The sequence below is a fragment of the Chiloscyllium punctatum genome, chromosome 1 (assembly GCF_047496795.1).
Source record: "Chiloscyllium punctatum isolate Juve2018m chromosome 1, sChiPun1.3, whole genome shotgun sequence".
NCBI classification, from domain to species: Eukaryota; Metazoa; Chordata; class Chondrichthyes; order Orectolobiformes; family Hemiscylliidae; genus Chiloscyllium; species Chiloscyllium punctatum.
In genome coordinates, this window is record NC_092739.1 from 59,344,960 (window position 1) to 59,372,467 (window position 27,508).

The window sequence follows — 27,508 nt, forward strand, 5'->3', positions numbered from 1 at the left end:
CAACACCAAGAAGACAAGACATGGCCCAACGCACTGACTATTATCCCAAACATTAGAAACATTTCAGAACTGACAACCAGACTGCTCTGACCAGGAGGGATCTTGACAGTACACAAAGCGGCAGCCGCTCACCAGAACGAAGGACCCGATACCCATGATACACAGGATCAATGTAATTTACCAAATCCCATGCAGCGATTGCAGTAAACAATGTGTAGGGCAAACAGGCAGATAATTCACGACTCGCATCCATGAACACCAAGTAGCAGCTTAGCAACCTGACCAACTCTCCCTGGTATCTATATACACCGATAACAAGAACCATGGGTTTGACTGGGACAACACAATGATACTGGGACAGGCTAAACAAAGAACAGCAAGGGAATTCCTGGAAGCAAGGCACTCATCCTTGAATTCCATTAACAATCACATTAACCTGGACTTGATATACAAACCTTTGCAATGGAAAACTGGAACCAGCACCAACAGGAAACAGCCCAAACAGAACCACATCAGTTCAAAGCAGAACAGTACAGCAGTGCTTCACAGAAGGCAACACACCACTGATCATCTCACCTAGAAAGTTTTGTTAGCAGACATTTCATCTCCTATCAGGACTGTGAACAGACCAACAATAAATCCAGCCATGCAGATCTCACTACCTCAACACATTCGACACTTAAAGAAGAGAGTGAACTTCTTCTGAGGTTCTCTGGGTGCAAGAGAGGATTGAGCATTACACACTATCCATATCAGATGCAGAGGTGACGGAACCTGACCTGGTGCTACTACAGCCTGGGGGAAGTTACAAATGATAGAATCAATCTATGTCCTTGGGCTCGGGGGGGAGGATTGTAGTGATTGGAATGAGGTCAGACAGTTGGAACAAGGTCAGTCAGCTGGATCTTATAGAATGAGTTCCCTGATTGGGGCTGTTAATCTGGTCCAATCAGGGAGCCCTGACTGACAGATCTCACACCTGCACACACAAAACATAGGTGCTGGGGGAAAAAAAATAAGCACTACCGCAGTTAGGCGGGAGTGTGGGGTTAAGAAAGAAAAAAAGAACAGTAGGGTCAGAGGTTCTGTTCATTCTGACAGCTGGCTCTGAGGGAGCTGATCAGCATCAAGGACTTTCCATGTGTAAATAAAGGGTGACTTGGTGACAGGATAAAATGGAGTAAGCTCCAGAGGCCATATGAACCAGTTCTCCTCCTGTTTCATGCATTGTCATTAAATTATATTTCCCATTTTAAACTTGATCATTTGAATTCTGACTGTGTCTCCGTGTGAATTCTTCAGGCTGATTGAATGGAGAAACTAACTGTTGCTCACCTTGCTCATATACATCATGAGTTGGATTTTAAGTGCACAAATCAGAACCACTGCAGTCCACGCATGTATAGAATCTCCTGTGATAATGATGCCATCATATTTGTCCTGTGGGGTCTGAAATCAACTGCTAACCAGCATTTTCAAACACAGTTAAGAAGCATTTCAGCTTAGTTCAAAGCTGATTGACTGTTATAGGACATTTCATATTTCAGTTAAGACATAGGAAACATGCTTTGAACCAGTCACATTTTTCAACTTGAAATGTTTTAATGGTAGATATAAAGGTTACAACTGGAAGCAACTGAGGAGGAATCGGGGAGATGTCCGCTGACACACTGACAGGCTGGTCACAGGGGACCAGTATTAAAGAACCAAGCTCTTTGCAAATAAGCCAAAAAAAAAAAGAGGGAGAGTAGCTGTTAATAAATTTGGTTGAGAAACAGCAGAGCCTCATTTCAACCAGTAAAGATGGTAGGGACTCTGGGAAAGCTTGTGATGTCTGTGACATATAAAATCTGAGTTTTTGGATCCACAAGATGTGCAGGACAGTCATATCTGCATGAAGTGCCAGCAGGCAGCATCCTTGAACAATGTATGGCTGATTTGAAGAAGCGACACTCCTCACCACACACCATACAGGAAGGAGAGATTCCTGGAATGGTCATATCAGAGAGTGGTCACTCCACATCATGGTAGGTAGGCAGGCTGAGAGGAGTGTAGAGAGGACAGGTGAGTGGGTGACCATTCACTGAAAGGAAAGGACATGGCAGATACAGAAAATCAAGGACTCCTTGTCTTAGAGGTATGAAACATTAGATGCAAAACAAAAGATGGAAAATTGTAGGCCAATTAGCCTAACCTCGGTTATTGGTAAAATTCTAGAATCCATCATTAAGGATGAGGTTTCTAAATTCTTTGAAGAGCAGGGTCAGATTAGAACAAGTCAACATGGATTTAGTAAGGGGAGGTCGTGCCTGACAAACCTGTTGGAATTCTTTGAAGTGGTGACAAGTAGGTTAGACCAGGGAAACCCAGTGGATGTGGTCTATCTAGACTTCCAATAGGCCTTTGGTAAGGTGCCTCACGGGAGGCTGCTGAACAAGGTGAGGGCCCATGGTGTTTGAGGTCAGCTGCTGGTATGGATTGAGGATTGGCTGTCTGACAGAAGGCAGAGAGTTGGGATAAAAGGTTTTTTTTCAGAATGGCAGCCGGTGACAAGTGGTGTCCTGCAGGGTTCGGTGTTGGGGCTGCAGCTGTTCATGTTATATATTAATGATCTGGATGAAGGGACTGGGGGCATTCTAGCGAAGTTTTCCGATGATATGAAGTTAGGTGGACAGGCAGGTAGTACTGAGGAAGTGAGAATGCTGCAGAAGGATCTAGACAGTTTGGGAGGGTGTTCCAGGAAATGGCTGATGGAATTCAATGTGAGCAAATGCGAGGTCTTGCACTTTGGAAAAAAGAATACAAGCATGAACTACTTTCTAAATGGTGAGAAAATTCATAAAGCCAAAGTACAAAGGGATCTGGGAGTGCGAGTCGAGGATTCTCTCAAGGTCAACATGCAGGTTGAGTCCGTGATTAAGAAAGCGAATGCGATGTTGTCACTTATCTCAAGAGGGTTGGAATATAAAAGCACCGTTTTGCTACTGAGACTTTTATAAAGCTCTGGTTAGACCCCATTTGGAGTACTGTGTCCAGTTTTGGTCCCCACATCATAGGAGGGACATACTGGCACTGGAGCATGTCCAGCGGAGATTCTCACGGATGATCCCTGGAGTGGTAGGTCTAACATATGAGGAACGGCTGAGGATCCTGGAATTGTGTTCATTGGAGTTTAGAAGATTAAGGGGAGATCTAATAGAAACTTACAAGATAATACATGGCTTGGAAAGGGTGGACGCTAGGAAATTGTTTCCATTAGGCGAGGAGACTAGGACCCGTGGACACAGCCTTAGAATTAGAGGAGGTAAATTCAGAACAGAAATGCGGAGACATTTCTTCAGCCAGAGAGTGGTGGGCCTGTGGAATTCATTGCCACAGAGTGCAGTGGAGGCCGGGACGCTAAATGTCTTCAAGGTAGAGATTGATAAATCCTTGATGTCACCAGGAATTAAGGGCTACGGGGAAAATGTGGGTAAGTGGAGTTGAAATGCCCATCAGCCATGATTGAATGGTGGAGTGGACACGAAGGGCCGAATGGCCTTACTTCCACTCCTATGTCTTATGGTCTTATTTAGTAAGCAGCAAAACTGACTCACTCATGGGTGACCCAAGGAAAAGCCACTGTACCGTGGTCTCGAGAGAGAGAGAGAGAGACTGGTAGACTGGTTAGTAAGATGGTAGTAATAGGTGACTGAATAGTTCAAGGGCTAAAGCTGAAATAAGGAAGACAATGAGGAAGCATGAGGAAAGGATTACAGGTTGCAGTATACAAATAGAATGTTCTTCAAACATGTCAATAGTAAAATATTAATGAGCGAGAGGGAGGCCCATAAAGAACAGGCAAGATAAGCTGCTTATTGAATCAAGGAGAATGGCAGAAGTACTGAATGAGCACTTTGCTTCTGTCAATGGTCTCGTTGAAAATGTGAGTGTGAACAATTGAGCAGTACAAGGATAGATAAAGAAGACCTGCTAAAAAAGCTGGCAGCACTTCAGATAGAGAAATACTCAGGCCTGGATGGGTTGCATTCTTTGACTGCTGAGACAAGTAAGGAATCAAATTGTGGAGTTGTTGGCAGGAGGAGGAGGATTGCAAATATGACATCATTGTTCACGGAAGAGGCAAAAAATACCCCAGAAAACTACAGACATGTCAGCCAATAGTGGGAAAACTTGATGGAGGCCATAATACTGGATAAAGTCAATATACACTTAGAGACAAGTAAGTTGATACTAGGTAGTCAACGTGGCTTTGTCAAGAGCAAGTCACGTCTGAAAACGTTGATTAAGTTCTTTGAAGAGTTGACACAGGTAGTGGATGAGGGTAGTGTTGCAGATGTTGTATATTTGGACTTCCAGAAAACATTTGGTATGGTGCTGCATGACAGGTTGGTTAGTAAATCAGAAATGTTTCATATGGATGAGCCTATGACAGCATGAATTCGAGGTTAGCAAAAAATGTAGGAAATAGAGGGTAGGTATAGATTGGCGTTTCTCGGATTGGAGATGAGTTGAAAGTGATGTTCCCCAGGGATCAGTGTTTGGACCCTTCCTTTTTCTGATTTACACAAACAATTTGGAGATGCGTATCAAGGGCAAAACCTCCTAATCTCCTAAACTATGGAGAATAGTGAATTGTGAAGGTGATGCTGAATAACTTCAAAAGAACATTGCCAAGTGTCTGCTCATTTGCTCAAATTGTCAGAGTGTATTTCATAGCAAAGAAATGTGAGGAAATGAGCAGTAAACCATGGAGAGACATTACAGGCTCCCTGGGACAACTTTTAGGGGAGTGCAGGAACAGAGGAACCTCAAGGTTTATGTATGTGATTCTCTAACAGTCACCAGACAAGTTGAAACAGTTGTTAAGAAAACTTATAGGATCCTTCAGTTGATGAATAGAGGCACAGAGTATAAAAGCAAGGAAGTGATGTTACACCTCGACAAATAATTTGTCAGATCACATTTTGAACATTGTGCTCAGTTCTGGGTACTTTATTTCAGGAAGGACGTGAAAGCCCTGAGAGAGTACATTGATTATTCATGATTACTATCTACTTTCACCTCCTTACTTCAATCTACCTACTGTCAAAGTATTCATTTATACTGCTTTTTTTATCTCTTGATTTAACTTACACACTGCATTCCCAGCCCTACATTCCTTCTCCAGTATTGAGGCCTCTCCGACAAGTCCATTGTACTTTTGAGTCCCCAGGGAACGATAAACAGCTGAGTGTCAAGGAAACAAATGATAAACAGCACTGGCTCTCTGATGTCTTCTAACAATTGTGCAACGTTAATGTACACAAGCAAATAGATTTCAAATGCTTACAGTTTCTGTTCTTGATATTTTAAATGGTCTAGCTAATTCAAACATTCACAGACCTTTGTTGAAATGGATTTTTATTTGAGGAATACTATAGAATCCCTACAGATTGGAAGCAGGTCATTTGGCCCACTGAGTCCATATCGATTCTCCAAACAGCATCCTGCTCAGACCAATCCCCCAATCCTCAGTAAACCTGCAGCTCCCATGGCTAGCCTCCCAAAGAATGCATATTCCTGCACACTACGGGACAATTTAGCATGGCCACTTCACCTAACCTGCACATCTTTGGACTGTGGGAAGAAACCCAGACAGACACTGGGAGAATGTGCAAACTCCACACAAACAGTTGTCCAAGGCTGGAATTGAACCTGGGTCCCTGGTGAGGTAGCAGTGCTAACCACTGAGCCACCATGCCCTTTAAGAAAGTAGAGAAGTTATGAACAAATCTCTTAAAGCGCCTTTTATTCATACCTTGTAAAGAGTTTCCTTATCTAAAACATGCTTCACAACATTTATGAGGGGTTATGCCCATGAGTTCCTTAAAAACTAACCAAACTCTCTAAATTGCACAGGAGTGGGATAGATCTACAGTCTCTATGGAGCAAGTCTGGATGGAAAAGCAGAGGGTGGGCTTGCAAACCAAACCAGCCATATGCTTAAAAATACCGTTCAAAATGGAAAACCCTGAAAATTGGGTCAGGAACCACAGAATCCCAAGCCCTAGTTTTGGATGTTCATGGAGTCACTGCAATAGAATGAAAATTCGGCCCAATTTGGTGGGTACATGATTACATTCAATTTCTGTTTGATTAAATTTATATGAAGAATCTTGAAGTCCTCGATAAGCACAAGTTATTGCAATTGATTGAATGACTTTTTCTCATGCTGACTGTTCTGATGCACATTGAGCATAGGTTATCATATAAAGCACTGTACGCTGCAACAAGCTAATTAAGTGTCGAAATTTAAAGCAGGCAAACATTTTCCCATTCATTTTGATGTTACATTACCTTCTTCCAGACATAATTGCAAAGGGAATATCTTTAGTGCATGATGAATCACCACACACCCCTTCTCACTATATTGAAAATGCTAATCTGCTATTGATCATCTTTCTATTGTATTCTCGCTGAGGGAAATAGAATTCTCATCTACTCAAGAAATGCTTATCTGGCTAATTATCATAAACATAAAATTATACTATCCCCATGGAGATTATCTCTTCACCTTAAAGTTTTGTTCCTGACAACATGTATTCAGTTTTGGGAAATGAGTTATACCTTGTGATTAGATTGCATTATGGTTCATCTATTTTATAAATATGCTAAAGTTTACTTTCATGTGAAATATCAACTAGTAGATGGTTAGTACAGGCAATCTGAATCCCTGTAAACATTGTTGTTATATATTTCAATTTGTTCATCGTCACTCTGACATTATTTTCTGTAAATGAATACAAACAGCTATACTGTTGGATAACAACTCCCATCAGGTAATACACATCACATTATCCATACAAATCCCTATGAAAAGTTTTGTCTGTGTCTTTATTATTACCAAATGAAATATGCAAATACTGTGTGTGTTATACATTGCAAAATATTTTATTCATTGGTTTGCATTCATTTCTGCTGTTACGTAGGCACAGACTAATGGCTGTGTCCACTGCCAGTAGCACTGTACTCCAGATAGTAATCCTCATTTATGTAGTGCAATGGAAGGAATATCACCTACTTAATAGTTTATCACAATCTTTCATATTTAGCATCAAGCATTCAAAACTCTGTTCGGATTTTGTCCATTTCTTTCATTTTTAAACTAAACCCAAATATGTAATTTCACTTAAACCACAAGAGATCTTATTATTCCCAAACAAAAGCCCCCACCTTTACTGATATAATTGCAGAGACCAAACTAATTGTTTTATTTTATTGCCATTATCGAAGTTGAATCTTTCTACGGTTTGTAATGTATTTGCTTTTCTTTCATGAGATATAATTTAAATAGGACGATATTATCAACATGATTAAATTATACACTTGGGCACAGAAAGTATTGCAATAAAATGTCTTTGTCCACAATAGCAACAATACTATAATGGAATTTCAGTGTAAATAGAATTAGTGTGTCACATATTTATGAATTAAAGGGGCAGTATGCTTTCAATTTAGTTGTAAAGTATCGCTATTCTTCAGCAGTATTATTTCCAGCAAGGCTAAGGGTAGGAAAACTGCAAGTAACTTTAATATTCTCAGATTTCAGAGGGGAACCAGCCAGCATTTCATTTTCTAATCACTATCTCGGAAGTGGACAGGAAATGGCTTAGCTGTGTAATCCCATACAATCAAATGACTGTCAAATAATCACTGTCATTCATTGTTTACCCCACAGATTCCATACGTTTAATTCCTTGATGGAAATGAAGTATACATAATTTCTGAGCCTCAAAATTAATCAATAAAAGTCTTTAGAATATCAATGAAAAATGATTGCATGAATATCTTACCAAAGAAGACCACATGCTAACAAGAAATCAACTTCAAAGGAAAGAAAAGAAAGAGATTTTAAAAATGAAAGTATTTGTTCGTGTGAATTGAATAAAAACAGTTTGGCTCAGCTAGCCTGCCATGAGTTGTATAATGTTAATAAGTTTAACATAATGACGCAGAAAGGTTTTTATGAACAGTTACTGAATTTCGAAAGTGTTTACATAGAATTATATGGAATATAGAGTACAGAAACAATCCTTAAGCTCAAACACGCAATTAAGTTCATCTCCATGCTTGAAGCAGATGGTCTCAACCCTGGCATTAGTCAGGTAACAATGTCTTCTGGATTCTCACACTTTGCTGTTGAGAAACTGAGAAATGGTTAAGGTCTATTCTGCTTCTAATGTTTAAAATTACGTAGGAACTAAGTTCAGGTTAATAAAATAGTTAATTCTGAAAATAAATAATTCAATAAAATTATTAAATATTTGATTAAACCAGTTGGCTTCAGCAGCGACATATGTGATTTTGCTTCCATATTGTTATTTTATATGATTAGGGAACCTTTACATTATTGCTCATAATATAAGAAACTAGATAAGGATAATATGATTTTTGAAAATGCAATAGACATTTATTATAGCGTGTGAATATTTACAAACATTACTTTTTCAGGTATGTCAGTGTCTGAGTTTAATTATAACCATTAAGTTACATACAGCAGGATGCTTCCAATGCGATGTCATAGAACATAAAACAACGAACAGGAAATGACATCACCACAAACTCCAGGAACCCCATCCAGGACAAACATATGAATAGAAAGCAGGAGACAACAGCTTCACTTCACTTGGAGGTTGCCACTGATGATGTTACCTCGCCAGGTAATGAAATGTCTGGATATCGAACCTACAGCTCAGCGAGCAAACCTACACCCATTAAACATTACAGCACAGTACAGGCCTTTCAGCCCTCGGTTGCACCAACCAGTGGAACCAATCAGAAGCCTATCTATCCTTCACTATTCCATTTTCATCCATATGTTTATTCCATGACCATTTAATTACCCTTAAAGTTGGTGAGTCTACTACTGTTGCATGCAGTGTGTTCCATGCTCCTACTCCGACTACTTCTGACATCTGTTCTATATCTATCACTCCATAAGTTAAAGCATGTTCCCTAATGCTAGCCATCACCATCCGAGGAAAAAGGCACTCACTGTCCACCTTATCTAAACCTCTGATTATCTTATATATCTCAATTAAGTCACCTCTCAATCTTCTTCTTTCCAACGCAAACAGCCTCAAGTTCCTCAGCCTTTCCTCATAAGACCCTCCCTCCACACCAGGCAACATCCTAGTAAATCTCCTCTTCATCATTTCCAAAGCTTCCACATCCTTTCTATAATGCGGTGATCAGAACTGTATACAATACTCCAAATGCAGCCGCACCAGTGTTTTGTACAGCTGTGGCATGATCTCATGGTTCTGAAAGGCAATCCCTTTACCAATAAAAGCTAACACACCGTATGCCTTCTTAAGAACCCTATCCACCTGGGTGGCAACTTTCAGGGATCTATGTACATGGACACCAAGATCTCTCTGCACATCTACACTACAAAGAATTTTACCATTAGCCCAGTACTCTTTATTCCTGTTGCTCCTTCTGAAGTGAAACACCTCCACACTTTTCCACATTAAACTCCATTTTCCACCTCTCAGCCCAGCTCTGCAGCTTATCTATGTCCCTCTGTAACCTGCAACATCCTTCAGCACTATCCACAACTCCACTGACCTTAGTGTCAGCCGCAAATGTATTAACCCATCTTTCTATGCCCTCATCTAGGTCATTTATAAAAATGACAAACAGCAGTGGCCCCAAAACAGATCATTGGGTTACACCACTAATAACTCAACTCCAGAGTGAACGTTTCCCATCAATCACCACCCTCTGTCTTCTTTCACCTAACCAATCTCTGATCCAAATCCCCACTAAATCACCTTCAATTCCATGCCTCCATATTTTGTGCAATAGCCTGGTGTGAGGAACCTTACCAAATGCCTTACTGAAATTCATCTACACTACATCAACTGCTTTGTCCTCATCCACCTGTTTGGTCACCATCTCAAAGAACTCAATAAGGCTTGTGAGGCATGACCTACCCTTCACAAAACTGTGGTTACTATCCCTAATCAACTTATTCCTCCCTCAATGATTATAAATATTATCTCATATAACCTTTTCCAACACTTTACCCACAACTGAAGTAAGGCTCACTGGTCTATAATTACCAAGATTGTCTCTATTTCCCTTCTTGAACAAGAGGACAACATTTAATATTCTGCAGTCTTCTGACACTATTCCTGTAAACAATGATGACATAAAATCAAAGTCAAAGGCTCTGCAATCTCCTCCTTGGCTTCCCAGACAATTCTAGGATAAATCTCATCTGGCCCAGGGGACTTACCTATTTCTATACTTTCCACAATTACTAATACCTTCTCCTTGTAAACCTCAATCCTCTCTCATCTAGTCACCTGTATCCCAGTATTCTCCTCGACAACATCATTTTTTCTAGTGTGAATACTGCCTAAAAATATTCATTTAGCGCTTCCCTTATCTCCTCGGATTCCTTGCACAACGTCTCACTACTATCATGCCACAAGTCATCTTAAATAAGGTAGCTTATGTCATTTTTATACCTTTGGATCACATGCTATGATATAACAATCATGTAATGAGCATGTCTCTTAAAGGTATGTTCACATATGGTGTCCCTCAAAAGTAAATTGACATAATTAATGTGAAATGTAACACAACATTGTGGATGAAGCAATGATCCAAATACAAATATTACTTTGGTCACTGAAACAGCTTGAACCTACTGATTTGCTTTGTAACTTACGTGTACATGTGTATGAGTATCTGTATGTGTCTGAGTGCAATTGTGTGCATGTGTGTGCACACGGACATGTGTATGTGATTTAAGTCTTCAATGAACATGTGTGAGCGTTGGAAATTTTTCATTAATTTTACATATAAGTTATTAAGGCAATTATTCTATTTCCATCTCTTGTAACTTCCTTGAAAATCTGTTCATATGCACCTTTTAAAGGCAGGACATATTAAACATGCCCTGACAAGTAAATTCTTAAACAGAAACATTGGTATGGCCAATCATGGAGAGGTAAAGATGGGAGTCATTCTGCCCATCATACTTGGCAGAATAAATGTTTGAGAAAGGGCAAATTCTGGATTTTTTTTTCTGTTAAGTGTAGTGATATTACGAAAAGAAAGTCAATAGTCTTCATTGGATTAGTGTTGCTTGTGTATCACAGCGATGTTCATTTTGAGCATTTTTGACTTTTTAAAAAAAAAATCTCAATCTGGAAACATTCTGCAATCATTCACAATGTCGCTGCCGACAGAGCAGTAATCTCCACAAGATAGATACAATTTCTTCAAGTAACTAATGAGAAATAAGGAATCCAGAATATGTGAACCTATGCAGATCTGTTTTGCAACAGAATGAATATCTGATGCATGGAAATAGCATTCAGATATAATCAATAAACCATATTTCATCTGAATGCACCTGAATAGTCGGCATTGAACTAAGATGTCCAACTAAGTTTCAGATGAATTTGACAATGTATTTGAATTTGTTATTTCTCAAAAATGATACCATTAATTTCAATTATTTTTGGCAACACAAAACACACAAAACTAGACCATAAAATATCACATTATATAATAGTCTGACTCCTGTAACAATATCACACACTTCCACATGATCAATCCCGAATTTTGGTGAATGTGTGCTGGGCATGTTTTTTGAAAAGCAATTTCAATGGCTGAGAATTTGATTGAGTGCTATTAGGGCCTTCAATGATTTAAACCAACTTACTTAACCTCCTCAATAATATACTTGGCTACTGCACTTCCTGCTATTGGTTTCCTCTTATACTTTCCTTTGTCTGGCTGATCACACACATCTGAAACTGTGACAAACTGAAATTCATATAAAAATAAGGCAGAGACAGACTTGTCACAAAAGCTTAATATTAGTAATTTCTCGTGAATAGTGATTGAAATATCAAAGCATACTTCAGAGAAATGTGAATATATTTAACAGCATTGCTTGTTAAACACACACTGAATTTTTCATGGATATTCCTTATATTTATTTATTTATTATAGAAGGTGCTGACAGAAATTGTAACATATTCACAAATATTAATGCTTTGAGGGACGTGAACATAATCTGAAAACAAGGCATTACTGCAAATATTAGCAGAAAATGACAAGGATCCACCTAATTCTGTGTAATCCCTATGTTTTATTAGGAATTACAGAATTTTCAACACAAACATGTTCTTTCAGAGAACTTACCCATCTTTTTACATTAGAAACAATTTGTCCAGTTTCTGACAATAGAAGCAGAGGAAATCCGTATGGTTGAAGCGAAGAACTAACAATGCATGGAAAGAAAAGAAAAGGGTTGGAGCAGGTCAGCTCCCTCACAGTAGTCATAGTTATCAGCAGATTACATATCAGGAAATTAGAGGAGGATGTGGGACTTTACTCTTCACATAGACTGGGCATGTTGGAGCTGCCCATGGCTAAGGGTAATATAAAATGGTTGACTGTGGTTTCAGCTGACATAAGATGGCTGACTAGAATTGATAGCTGAGGAAGTAGTTTACACAGTCAGAATTGTGGCCTTCATACATATGGAAACCAGATAATATAGTGAGGTGCCTCATTGAAATCTTAGTGGGATAGAGTGAAGGAATGTAAACACGGAGACATTTCTGATACAACAAGCTCGGATGGAAGCTTTTTTAGAAAGCTAATTTAAAGTTTGTTCGTTAGTATGGATAGAAGGGGAAAAACTCAACCTTCACTAGTTAAGACCCTTTCAGTAATTATAATTATATGTTCATATGATAATAGTGGTGGTTTCAACTTGCAGCAGTTTTAGTGTATTAAACATTGAGAATTTAATTAACTTCCAGTAGATTACTAGCCTTGGACACACAGACTGGTTCAGATAAGAAATTCTCTGGAAAAACCTTGAGACAGGCCTTTTTACCAGCTAGTTCAAAGTTTGTAAAAGAGAAGAATCTGATGCCATAATAAGGAATATGTTGAAATTATAAATGCAACCAGCAAACTATCATCAGAGAATTTAATTGAATTCCATCGACAGGCAACCTTAGACAGGAGGGAGGAATCCCTATTCTGCTGGAGGGAGGATTGAAAACTGTTAGTATTGGAAAGTGATAGAGTATTGCATAAGGATATGTGTTAAGGATGTTTGGTAAATGTCATGAGATCATTAGAAGACCTAGAGCTGGCCATAGAATTATGCAATAATTATACAGTTCAATACAACACAGCACAGGAACAGGCCCTTCGATCCACAAAGCCTGTGCCAATTCCTAATCCTTATTTAGACCCATTATTTATTGCCCATACACTGTTTCTAACCCTCTGATTACCTCAGAGGGTTACATGTTTTCCATCACCTCCATTGGCAGTGTGATCCAGGCATTCAGCACTCTGTGTGAAACATTTTCCCCCACACTTCTCCCCTAAACATTCCCCCTCTCACCTTGAATCTGTGCCCTCTTGTAGTTGACTTTTCCACCCTGGGAAAAAGCTTTCGATGATCCACACTATCTATGCCTCTCATAATTTTGTAGACCGCTGTCAGGTTGCTCCATCAGCCTCTACCTTTCCAGGGAAAACAATCTGAGTTTATCCAAACTCTCCCTCTAACAATAACCCACCAGTCCAGGCAACATCCTGGTAAGTCTTCTTTCCACCATGTCCAAAGCATCCACGTCCTCCTGGTAACGTGGCAACCAGAACCGCACATCATTTTCTAAATGTGGTCCAACTAAAGTTGCATACAGCTGTAACATAAGTTATGAACTTTTATATTGGATGGCCTGGCTGATGAAGGCAAGCGTGCTGTACATCTGCTTGACCACCTTATCCACCTGTGTTACCACTTTCAGGGATCTGTGGCCTGTACACCAAGATCCCTCTTCATGTCAATGGTGTTAAGGGTTCTACCATTTAATGTATAATTCACAACTTAATTTGATCTTCCAAAATGCATTGCTTCACATTTGTCCAGTTTAAATTTCTCTGCTCAAATCTGCAGTCTATTTATATTCCACTGTAGCCTTTGACAATTTTCCTCATGATCTGAAACTACACCAATTTTGATGTCATCCGCAAACTTACTAGTTAGAGTACCTATGTTTTCTTCCTGATTACTTACATGTATTACAAATAACCAAGGTCCCAGCATTGAGCTCTGTGGAACACCACGAGTAATGGATTTCCATCCTGAAAAACATCTCTTCCACCACAACTCTTTGGCTACTGTAACCAAGCCAGTTTTGTATCCATTTAGCCAGTACACCCCAGATTCCATGGGACTCAACCTTCTATATCTGCCTACCATGAGGGACCTGATCAAATATTTTACTGAGGTCCACGTAGACACCATTGACCATTCTTGTCACCTCCTCAAAAAACTCAATCAAGTTGGTGAGATATGACCTTCCCCACAAAAACCCATGCTGCCAGTCATTAACAAGTCCATTTGCTTCCAAATGTAAACATATCCTGTCTCTCAGTATCTTCTCCAACAGCTTCCCAACCACTGATGTCAGGCTCACCAGCCTGTAATTACCTGGATTATTTCTATTTCCCTTCTAACAACATGAGCCATTCTCCAGCCCTCTGGAACCTCACCTGAGGCCAAAGAGGATGCAACGATATCTGTTAAAGCCCAAGCTATGTCTTCCTGTGCCACCCATAATATTCGGGAAGGATCCCACCTGGCTGTGGGGACTTGTCTATCTTAATGCATTTGAAGTTGACCTGCCCAAAAGTATTCACCAAACCCTTCACTAGCCTCAACATCCTTCATGTCTTTTTCTGTGCTGAATACTGATGTAAAGTACTCATTAAGGATCTCATCTATTTCATCTGGCTCCACACAGGGGACTCGACAGTTAGAGGCTAAGATAGAAGGTTTGTTGGGAATGAACGAAAGTCGCTCTTAGTGTGTTGCCTCTCAGGTGCCAGGGTCCGTGATGTCTCGGATCGTATCTTTGGGGTCCTGAAGGGAGAGGGTGACCAGCCTCAAGTCGTCGTCCATGTATGTACAAATGACATAGGTAGAAAGAGGGATAGGGATGTAAGGCAGGATTTCAGGAAGCTAGGATGGAAGCTGAGAGCTAGAACAAACTGAGTTGTTATCTCTGGTTTGTTACCTGTGCCACGTGATAGCGAGGCAAGGAATAGGGAGAGATATCAGCTGAACATGTGGCTGCAAGGATGGTGCAGGAGGGAGGGTTTCAGGTTCTTGGATAATTGGGGCTCATTCTGGGGAAGGTGAGAATTTACAATCCTGCAGTCCCCTCTCTACAAGACCAGCTGGAATGCCACTGCTCTGGTTGGTGCTGTTGCCGTCATCTGATGGGCCATTCCCCACCCCCCACCCCCCCCCCCCACATCAGTTTCCAAAACAGAATACTTGTTTGACAGAAGTACAACTACCCAGGGGTCCTGCACTGACTGCCTGCCTAGTCTCACAGTCACCTATGTATCTTCCTGTACCTTGGGTGACACATTTCTATTCCTTCGACCTATGACAACCTCTGCTATTTTTGTGCTCCTTAGTGCCTCCAGCTGCTGCTCAAGCCAATCCATTTGCTCAGTGAGCAGCTGAAGCTGGCTATGTTTCCTGCAGATGTAATGTTCTTTGTGTCCGCGACTGACCACACTATGTGGGTGGAACACAAAACCCCACCAACTGACATGACTAACCCTCTATTGGCTGTTGGTTTGCACATTGAATTTTATTTAGCTATCTGAAGATTACAATTACTTTCGAACAAATAGCACCCCCTAACTACCTCACTATGTGAATTCCCTGTACGAATCAGAAGATGAAGTAACTGCACTAACCTTTTAGAAAGACTGAGACACACTTACCCTGTATTGTGGAGAGTTTCCTTTAACTATAGTTGTCCAAATTGACCATGCAATCACAGGATTGGATGTGTTCTTCAGAAGGGAGGTGGCAAGTGTAAATGTCGATGTTAGATATAATCCTTGTAATAAAGAATGTATAAATATACCATAACTGATTGGGAGAATCAGAATGTTTTGTAGTCTGCATCCAGACCACTCTCCCACTTTGCGTTGGTAGCGAGCTCCAAATAAAGATTGGATTGCACCATCGAACATTGACTTAAGACTCCTCTTTGAAATCTGAAGGTGACTCAAGCTGGCAAAGGTATCTTGAAGAGTAAAGTATTTTGAACAGGTTTCTATGATAATATGTTGTGGAAATAGCTCAGCAAATATATATTTTAAATGCAGACTTTTGTTTTCAAAAAAAGGATTACAAAGTTCTCTTACACTTTGTGTAAGGATCCTTTTGAAAAGAATGATTATAGTATTGTAGTGTTTCATATTATGTTTAAGAATTTCGGTCCGTACGAAGCTGGGGTCTTCCATTGGGAAAAAAACAATTATGTAAATATACAAGAAAGGTTGAGAAATTCAATGAAAAGAGGTGATGGTAGAGAAATAACAGCAAGCTTTTAAATAAGTGGTTGTTAATTCCTATGAAAGGGTGGTACCACCACAACTGGCTGGAGAAGTTAAGGAAGAGTTGTGTCAGGTTGAAAAAAGTTTACAACGTTTCTAAAGTGAGTCATTAGCTTGAGGATTGTGAGTTTTAAAACTTAGAAAATCAGGACCAATAAATTTGATAAAGCAAAACATTAAAAACAAGAGAAAATCAGTGGAAAATGGGTAAACATATAACAAGTATTTGGATCCTAATGCCCATTACACAGGTTTTGCTGGTTAGCATCACAAGTGATGACCTCTTTAACAGTGGAGAGAAATCAGAGTTAACATTTCCGACCGAGTAATCCTTCCTCAAAACTGACTACAGCTAGGTAAATGTCAGCTTACATGCAGTAGATAGGGTGCCGGAAGTTGGTAAGTAGTAAACAATAGGTCAAGATAGAGCCCAAAGGGAAAGGAAAACTATTGGACTGACAAACGAGTGATAGTGATTTGGCTGGGGAGGAGAGTAACTATTAATGGGGGCCAGTGCCTAGTAATGGGTGGTGTGTAACTGCTTTTCCAGACATTTCCGTTTTTGTTTCTGATTTACAGCATTTGCAGTTCTTTCACTTTTTACCACTTTAATAGTGACCAACAGTGAAGAGGAGAAAAACAAGTTACTCTAACAGCTATGCTCAGCTCTTGCTGCTCCTTAGCAATTGGGACTAGGTAACTAGCTTTGGAGAGATGGGCCAAGTAACCTTTTACACTGAAAATATTTTATCGTTCTGAAAATTGAATCTTACTTTTTTGGCTAATGTTAATTTTGTCAACTTTCATGGTGGGTTTTCTCTGTGAGACACAGTAAATCTCTTGCCATATATCACCAAATCCACCCTATTTACTACCTAATGTGTCTCAATGGGATCCCTCTTATCCTATTCTAACCCTTCTTATCACTGCTGTTCCTGGAATAACTAGCCATGACTGTGATGTCCAGGAACTGACTTGCAAGTGTGGGCACTAGTGCCATTGTTAAAAAGCTGTGGTCTACCCAGACATCACCTGTTGCCCAGAGCTGCTCTGCACAGTTCCTGACATTTGTCCCAGATTTGGCAGAGAGTTGGGGCTTCACCTTTATTAGACAGACAGGGGCTTGGAGTTCCTGGTGGGATGGATGGTGCAGAATTTGGACGTCCTCTTTCCTCAGGATCAGCAGAGGAGATCACAACACTGGACTATGCCAGCTTGGTGCAACATTGCTAGCTGTGTCAGTAAAGGTCAGCAGTCTGGAGGAATGCACAACAATGTAGGAAGAAGGTCCACTTCACTCCACTAGGATACGTGTGATTATCCTGTCTCTAATACCTCACACTCACTCTATCAGTACAGCTCTGCCAATCTCCTGCCAAGGCTCATATGTTATCATTCTTGCTATTGCCTGTAACATCTTCCTCATGTGCTGTTATCCACCTCAATCCCTACAGAACTAACCCTGTATGCCTTTGATGCATCCTACTTGCTTACTTGAGACAACTCCCTACCTGCACCAATATTAATAGCTGTACTATCCAATTGCATCTCCCTTGATACATGTACCAAGAGGAAAACAGCTCACAATAGGGCAGAGACCATCAATATAGAAAGTGGGCTGCCTAATATTCCTCTTCTCATTCCTTTTAAGGAGACCACCCTGACTCTGACCTTCCAGTACAGCTGACTGACCAGGTAATAGTTCCTGGGCTGGTATCAGAGGCTGCCCATGACTTATTGTGCTGAAACCCCCTGACTGATATTCCTTGTATTGAGTGATGACTGGTGACAATCATGATAAGCTTCCTGGGTTTCAGTCTACACTGACTGACATGCCAATGTGAATGTAAATGTGGTTTCTTTGGCTAAGGGCAAGGTACAAAAAGGCAAAGCAGAGAGAAGCTGGGATGTTGTGAACATCCAGGTAGGCTCAAAGTGAATGAGTGTTTCGACAGCAAGTGAACAGTCTAGACATGTAACCTGGTCTTGTCTGAGGTTGGAGACATCTCCCTCACAGGGGCATGTCCTTTCTGCAGCAATCAAATGATTGTTGGTGATACGCCTCAAGAAGTACAGGAGTCCACTGTAAATGGATTGGAGATGTATCATGAAGGTTCTTAAAGGCTGGCATAGATCAGGTGGTAATGCTTGTGAACATGTGATGTGTGTGTCTATTACCCATGGATCACGCCCTGAGGTGTTTTAGCCTGGTGTCCAACATGAAGAAACTTTAGAGCAAGTGATGAGCTGAAGTCGCCGGGTTCCCGCTCTGACTTCCATGTCGAGAATTTGTGATGTCTAGTTTGCTCGGGGATTATGATGAGGGAGAAAGCTGTATATTAATAAAGTGCAATGTGCAGTTAATGAGTTAACAAACAATAATCTCTGTTAATAAACAACATACAACTCCCTAATAACAATCTCATCTCAACAGCCAGGAATTTCATAAAAGATGCAATGGATTGGGTTGACATGGTGGCTCAGTGGTTAGCACAGCTGCGTTCCAGTATCAGGGATCCACGTTCAATTCCATCCTGGGGTGATTGCATGTGTGGTGTTTGCACGTTTTCCCCGTGTCTGCATGGATTTCCTCTGGCTGTTCCAGTTTCCTTCCACAGCTCAAAGATAAGCAGGTTAGGAGGATTGGCCACGCAAAATTGCCCTGTACTGTCCAGGGATGTACAGGCTAGGTGGATTAGCCATTGGAAATGCAGGCTCACAGAGATAGGATGGTGTGTGTGTGTGTGTGTGTGTGTGGGGGGGGGGGGGGTGTCTGGTTGGGATGCTCTTCAGTCAGTATGGACTTAATGGGCTGAACGGCCTCTTCCACACAGTAGGGATTTGAAGAGTTTCTCCTACATTGAGATACTGGACCTCTATCACATTTTTCACCATAGCTCATGTTATTCCACCCCATGACTGTACTACTTGATACACATGTACTGAATCAATCCTTTTAGTTTAGCTACAGTGCTTTCTAAAATGTCCACTCCTCCATGTTACTTGCTTGAGATTAGAGTCTGTTTCCTCACTGACACCAAAACTTGTTCAACTGCACAGAGAATAGTTAACACACATGACCAAACGCTGAACAATGGAACAATCAAGTTCTATACCTTTCTTCTGAAGAAACAAAGAAACTTATTTTAAGCCATAATGAATAGCAAATGTGTACACTAAGTCATTTATTGAATTCAGCATGTCCATTTTTTTCAAAGGACAGAAATTGTCCTTAAATAACAATGTTGTTGATTACAGACCTCTACAAATTTGAGGTTATGGATTTGGGTAAAAATTTCAATGAGACAGATGATTTACGTCATGGTCACTCCATGGTAAAAGGAAATGTGTTGTCATAATGGCTAGACTTTCAATCATCTTGGTCTGCTTGTTATCAAATATCTCATGTTCCACTTCAAGATACCTTCCACTAGATAAGCTTTAGCACAGAATAACCAGATAACTAGTTTTGGCCCAAATGGAGATGATATGAGTTTATGGTTGTGTTTTGCTCAATTGATTATTACAACACAAGGATAGCAAGCCAGCTAAATCAGACTTGCTAACACTGGATATTGTAACACAGTGAAATTAACATATTCATTGGATCTCAAAAATGCCCAATTGTCCCTAACCAGACTTTATGAATAAGAGATATAAGACACCATGTTTATAGCTTAACCAGAAATTAACAATTTAATATTATTGCTGTAACTCAGCAGAGCAAAATTAAGCAAGGTAATCTAATTAACGTCTATAATTTACACCCAATCCTTTTTGATTATGTCTGTCTTTGTGTGCAAGTGGAGCTATAAACAGTTAGGGGATAAATTAAAATAAAAAATAACAAAATATAATTTGTCAGTTCAAAATTGCTACTAGATGTTCAGAAATCCTTGAATAACGTGTTGTGTTCCAGACACATAGGATTAGATTTTGCTTGAATTCCAAAGTCACCAATTCATGCAAACAATTGGTTGTAGGCTACTTATGTATTACAGATTAGAGCTCTTTCTTTACAAGCTTCAACAATTCTTTGTAATAGTACAAAACTAGAGAGAGCAAAACAGAAAACAGGTTCCAGTTCAGCAGCTTTCAGCTCAAAGCCCAGACCAAACGAACTTCAACTATGTTCTCTCTTTGTTTTCCAACATGCTCTGTGATTGGCTGGACAGCACCATTCTGCCTTTGATAGACTTGTTCAACATTCAACCAGTAGCCAGTCACTGAACAATTCATCCTAGTTCGGAAAGGCTAGTCTCCTGAGAGCAGCAATCAACCTGCAATTATTTTTCCTGACCAGTTCTCCTGAACAAACATCAAGGTTTTTGTTCTTTCCAAAATAAGCTGCTGCTCAAATGTCAAGGTTCAACTTCAACTCACAGTTCCAACCTGAAAATTGGAAAAAAAAACTAAAATCATGAAGATCTCAACCTCCTTGTACTTGTTAATTTGTAGAAATAAACTTTATGCTGACTTTGTGTTTTTACTCTGCCTTGTTCGAAAGCAGTTGTGGATTCAGAATGGGTAGAGCCACACAGAAGTTATGGCCAGTCATTTGTTCAGCCAGTGACTTCCAAGCCAGAGAATGTGTGGTAGTGTGAGAGAAGAAGGATATGAATAGATTGTTCAAATGTCTTTTTTTTTGACACACCAACACATAGAATGTGCTTGACTACCCTTTTGAATCATTTGAAGCCACTGTTTGATCCTAGGTTGTATCATAGTGTCAGTGGAAGGGTACTGTTGGGGACGTCGGGAGAGGAAGAAACGGAGGGCTTGGAGGCCCTGGTCATGGCAGATGGAGGTGTAGAGGGATTGGATGTCCATGGTGAAGATGAAGCATTGGGGGCCAGGGAAACGGAAGTCTTGGAGGAGGTGAAGGATGTGGGAGGTGTCTCGAACATATGTGGGGAGTTCTTGGACGAGAGGGATAGAACAGTATAGAGATAGATGGAGATGAGTTCGGTGGGACAGGAGCAGGCTGAGACAATGGGTCGGCCAGGGTGGTCAGGCTTGCGGATCTTGGGAAGGAGGTAGAATCGGGTGGTACCGGGTTCCAGGACTACGCGATTGGAAGCTGTGGGTGGGAGATGTCCTGAGGTGATGAGGTTGTGTATGGTCTGGGAGATGATGGTTTGGTGATGGGGGGGTGGGCTCATGATCGAGGGGACAGTAGGAGGAGGTATCTTTGGGTTGGCGCCTGGCTTCAGCGGTGTAGAGGTCTGTGCGTCAAACTACCACTGCACCCCCTTTATCTGCTGGTTTCAGTACAGCTCCTATCTTGCTAAGATTGCAGCTGATACAAAGATTTGTAGAGGGGCAGTTGGTATGAGGAAGTGGAGAGTCTGCAGAAAGGTTTAGACAGATTAGAAGACTGGGCAAAGAAGTGGCAGGTAGAATAAAACATAGGAAATTGTGATGTCACGCGGTTTAGTAGGAAGAACAGAGGCATGGATTATTTTCGAAATAAGGATAAAATTCAGAATTCAGAAGTGCAAAGGGACTTGGGAGTCCAAGTGCAGGTTTCTCTTCAGGTAAACTTGCAGTTTGGGTCAGTAGTTAGGAAGGCAAATACCATGTTGTCATTCACCTTGAGAGGACTAGAATATCTAAGCAGGGATGTACTTGCATAGAACATAGAACATTACAGCGCAGTACAGGCCCTTCGGCCTTCGATGTTGCGCCGCCCTGTCATACTAATCTGAAGCTCATCCCACCTACACTATTCCATGTACGTCCACATGCCTGTCCAGTGACGACTTAAATGCACTTAAACTTGGCTAATCTACTACTGATGCAAGCAAAGCATTCCATACCTTTACTACTCTCTGAGTAAAGAAACTACCTCTGACATCTGTCTTATACCTATCTCCCTCACTTTAAAGTTGTGTCCCCTCGTGTTTGCCGTCCCCATAGTTGGAAAAAGGCTCTCCCTGTCCACCCTATCTAACCCTCTGATTATCTTGTATGTCTCTATTAAGTCACCTCTCAACCTTCTTCTCTCTAACGAGAACAACCTCAAGGCCCTCAGCCTTTCCTCGTAAGACATTCCATCCATACCAGGCAATATCCTAGTAAATCTCCTCTGCACCCTTTCCAAAGCTTCCACATCTTCCTTATAATGCGGTGACCAGAACTGTACACAATACTCCAAGTGCGGCCATACCAGAGCTTTGTACAGCTGCAGCATAACTTCTGCTTCCGGAACTCAATCCCTCTATTAATAAAGGCCAAATCACTGTATGCCTTCTTAACAACCCTGTCAATCTGGGTGGCAACTTTCAGGGATCTGTGTACGTGGACACCGAGATCTCTCTGCTCATCTGCACTCCCAAGAATCTTACCATTAGCCCAGTACTTTGCATTCCAATTACTCTGTCCAAAGTGTATTACCTCACACTTGTCCACATTAAACTCCATTTGCCACCACTCAGCCCAGCTCTGCATCCTATCTATGTCTCTCTGCAAGCTACTACATCCTTCGTCACTATTCACAACTCCACCGACCTTAGTGTCATCCGCAAATTTACTAACCCATCCTTCTACACCCTCATCCAGGTCATTTATAAAAATGACGAACAGCAGTGGACCCAACACCGACCCTTGCAGTACGCCGCTAGTAACTGGACACCAAGGTGAACATGTTCCATCAACTACAACCCTCTGTTTTCTTTCAGCAAGCCAATTACTGATCCAAACTGCTGTGTCTCCCACAATCCCATTCCTCCACATATTGTATAATAGCCTACTGTGGGGAACCTTATCGAACGCCTTGCTGAAATCCATATACACCACATCAACCGGTTTACTCTCATCTACCTGTTTGATCACTTTGTCAAAAAACTCAATAAGATTAGTTAGGCATGACCTACCCTTCACAAAACCGTGCTGACTGTCCCTGATCAGATTATTCTTTTCTCGATGGTTATAAATCCTATCTCTTATAACCTTTTATAACACTTTACCAGCAACTGAAGTGAGACTCACTGGCCTGTAATTACCAGGGTTGTCTCTACTACCCTTTTTGAACAAGGGAACCACATTTGCTATTCTCCAGTCCTCAGGCACTATTCCTGTAGACAATGATGATTTGAAGATCAATGCCAAAGGCTCAGAAATCTCTGCCCTTGCTTCCCAGAGGATCCTGGGGACTTGTCTATTTTCACAGTCTGCAGTATTTCTAATACCTCTTCCTTGTGAACCTCAATCTCTTCTAGTCTAGATGCAAGTATCTCTGTATCTTCCTCGCCAACATTTTCATTTTCTATAGTGAACACTGTCGAAAAATATTTATTTAGTGCTTCCCCTATCTTCTCTGACTCCACACACAACTTCCCACTATTATCCTTGATTGGCCCTAATTTAACTCTCGACATTCTTTTATTCCTGACATACCTATGGAAAGCCTTAGGGTTAACTCTGATCCTATCCACCAACTACTTCTTATGTCTCCTCCTGGCTCTTCTGAGTTCTCTTTTTAGGTCTTTCCTGACTCCCTTGTAACCCTCAAGCGCCCTAACTGGGACTTTAAGGCTCTGGTGGACCGCATTTAGAATATTGTGGGCAATTTTGGGCCCCGTACCTCAGGAAATTGGCCCTGGAATGGATCCAGAGGACATTCACAACAATGATCATCGGAATGAAAGACTTAACATAAGAGGTTTGTTTGAGAACTCTGGGACTATACCCGATGGAGTTTGGAAGGATGAGGAGATCTGATTGAAACGTATCGAATTTGGAAGACCGTGGACAGAGTAGACGTTGGGAAGATGTTTCTATTGGGAGGAGAGTCTGTGACCTGAGGGCATAGCCTTAGAGTAAAGTCAACATTATAGCGCAACACAGGCCCTTCGGCCCTCGATGTTGCGCCAACCTGTGAAAATAATCGAATACTCATCTAACTTACACCGTTCCATTATTATCCATATATATGTCCAATGCCCATTTAAATACCTTACATCAGGGAGTCTGTTGCTAGTGAAGAAACTATTCCTAATTTCTGTGCTAAATCTATCATGCCTCAATTTAAGCTATGTCCCCTCATGTTAGCTTTCACCATCCAAGGAAAAAGGCTCTCACTGTCCACCCTATTTAACCCTCTGATTATCTTATACGTCCCAACTAAGTCACCTCTCAACTTTCTTCTCTCCGACAAAAACAGCCTCAGTTCCCTCAACCTTTCCTCATAAGACCTTCCTTCCATACTATGCAACTTCCGAATAAAACTCCTCTGAAACCTTTCCAAAGCTTCCACTTCCTTCCTATAATGTGGTGACCAGAACTGCACGCAATACTCCAGGTGCGGCCTTACCAATGTCTTGTACAGCTGAAGCATGACCTTGTGGCTCTGAAACTCAATCCCCCGAACAATAAATGTCAACAAACCATTTGACGTCTTCACAAACCTATCAATCTGGGTGGCAACTTTCAGGGATTTATGCGCCTGGACACCAAGATCTCTCTGTTCATCTTCACTGCCAAGAATTTTACCATGAGTCCAGTACTTTGCATTCCTGTTGTTTCTTCAGTAGTGAACTACCTCAAACTTTTCCGCATTAAACTCCTTTTGCCACTTCTCAGCTCAGCATCTGATCTCTGTTCCTCTGTCAACCACCACCCTCTGTCTTCTTTCAGCTAGAAAATGTCTGATCCAAACCGCGAAAACACCTTCAATCCCAAAACTATATTTTGTGCAATAGCCTATTGTGTGGAACCTTATCTAATGCCTTGCTGAAGTCCATATACAAATCAACCTTCACCCACCAGTTTTGTCACCTTCTCCAAGGATTCAATAAGGTTAGTGAGGCAGGACCTACCCTTCACAAAACCATGTTGACTATCCCTAATCAAATGATTCCTTTCCAGGTGATTATAAATCCAATCTCTTAAACCTTTTCCAATACCTACCCACAACCGAAGTAAGGCTCACTGGCCTATAATTACCGTGGTTGTCCTGTCTCCCCTTCTTAAACAAAGAAAACAACATTTGCTATCCTCCAGTCTGCTGGCACTACCCATGTTGAAAATGATGATATAAAGATTGAAGCCAAAGATTCTGTAAACTCTGCCCTGGTTTCCCAGAGAATCAAGGACAAATCACATCTGGACCATTGTCTTACATATTTTCCGAGCTTCCAAAATTGCTAAAACCTCGTCTTTGTCAACCTTGATACCATCTAATCTTGTACTCTGTATCTCCATATTCTCACTAACATTGCTCTTTTCGAATGTGAATACTGGTGATAAGTATTAATTAAGTGCTTCCCCTATGTCCTTAGATTCCACACACAACTTTCTACTACTATCTTTGATTGGCCCTAATCTTACTGTAGTCATTCTTTTATTCCTGATATACCTATTGAAGGCCTTGGGGTTTTCCTTGATCTTATCTGCCAACAACCTCTCATGTCCCCTCCTGGCTCTTCTCAGCCCTCTCTTTAGATCTTTCCTGGCCAACTTATAACACTCAAGCCCCTTATCTGAGCCTTCATGCCTCAACCTCATATAAGCCTTCTTCTTCCTCTTGACAAGAGCTTGAACCTCTTTAGTAAATCATGGCTAAAGGAGAAACTTCTTCAGCCAGAGAATGGTGAATCTGTGGAATTCATTCCAGCTTAAAACAGAGATAGGTAAGTTCTTGATTGCCCAGGAGATCAAAGGTTATGGGGAGAAAGCAGGAAAATGGGGTTGAAAAACCTATCAGGCATGATTAAATGGTGGAGCAAACTCGATGGGCTGAATGGCCTTATTTCTGCTCCAATGTTTTGTGGTCTTATAGTCTTATCACAGTTCCTGCTGAATCTGTTGCAACGTCCCTTAGCTCAGGTTGGTTGAAATGCATGAGCACTAGAGAAAATATTGTCTTCACTTTTCACACGTCAAATACTGTTTGTTGTATTGTTATCCATCTCCATTGTGTGCTTCTGCTTTCAGCACACCCACAAACTTGATGAACAGCACAGAGAATAGTCAACTCATAATCAAACACTGAACAATTAAGTACAGCAATGTTTACACTGCCACTTAAGATGTGATTTCATCTGTACCTGTGATTAATCTTTCTGTCACTTGTTTGCAGCCTTATCATTTTCTGCTTCCAGAAATACTCCACACTGCTGCAAATTCCTTTTGTTTTTTTGCCCATTAGTTTTACCTGAAGGTCAAGAAATGGAAATGCCTTTCCAGCATTTTTGGTTGACTTGTTTCTGCTGTGGAGGCTAGCATATCTAATTTCACAGGCTTTCATGGTATATTTTCTTTTCATATTCACTAGTATGGAAACTAAGAACTTGAACAGCAATAGTCATTTCAGAGTAGCCAAATTGCTCTTTTATTTGCTTTCAGGGAAGAAAAATAATCAGAAAGAAGCAAGCATCTTCAATGCTTTTAAGCACTGGAGGGGTGCATTTGGAATGCTGAAATGTAAATAATACTCAATGGCGATAACACTAAATGTGACATCAGGACAGTAGTTTGAGGCAAGTAATTTTTGATGTAATTTTATGTAACAGTGTATTGATGCCTGGGAATTATTTTTGATGTCTCTTCTGTATTAAAAAAAAATTCTGCCAATGCATATTTCTAGCAACTAAGCCCACAACTTTGTCTACGATACAGCATTTTCCTACCTTTCATTGTATTTCCAAAATTAATGTCATCTTATATTCTTCGATCATTCTTCTTTAATTTCATCTACACATTGTTTCCATCTCTTTATGTCAACATGCTGAAAAATTAATAGTCTCTTACTTTGTTCTTTCCAATAATTTAAATCTTCACCTCCTACTTTCTGATGCAAGATTGGGCAAAATCTTACCAGGATCTGAGTGGCATAGGCTAGGGCAAAATCTATAGCAGAATCCCGCAGGAAGTCCACAAAGGTCAATCTCATCATCAGGAACATCTCACCGGTATCATTTATTCATTTGCCAAGAGGTAAGATTCTTACTAGAAAACAGTGAGTTACCAATGAAGAGAATTATAGAATGTTAAATGCCTTATTAATGCCACATTCTCCTCATTAATATCCAGCCTCCTATCTTAC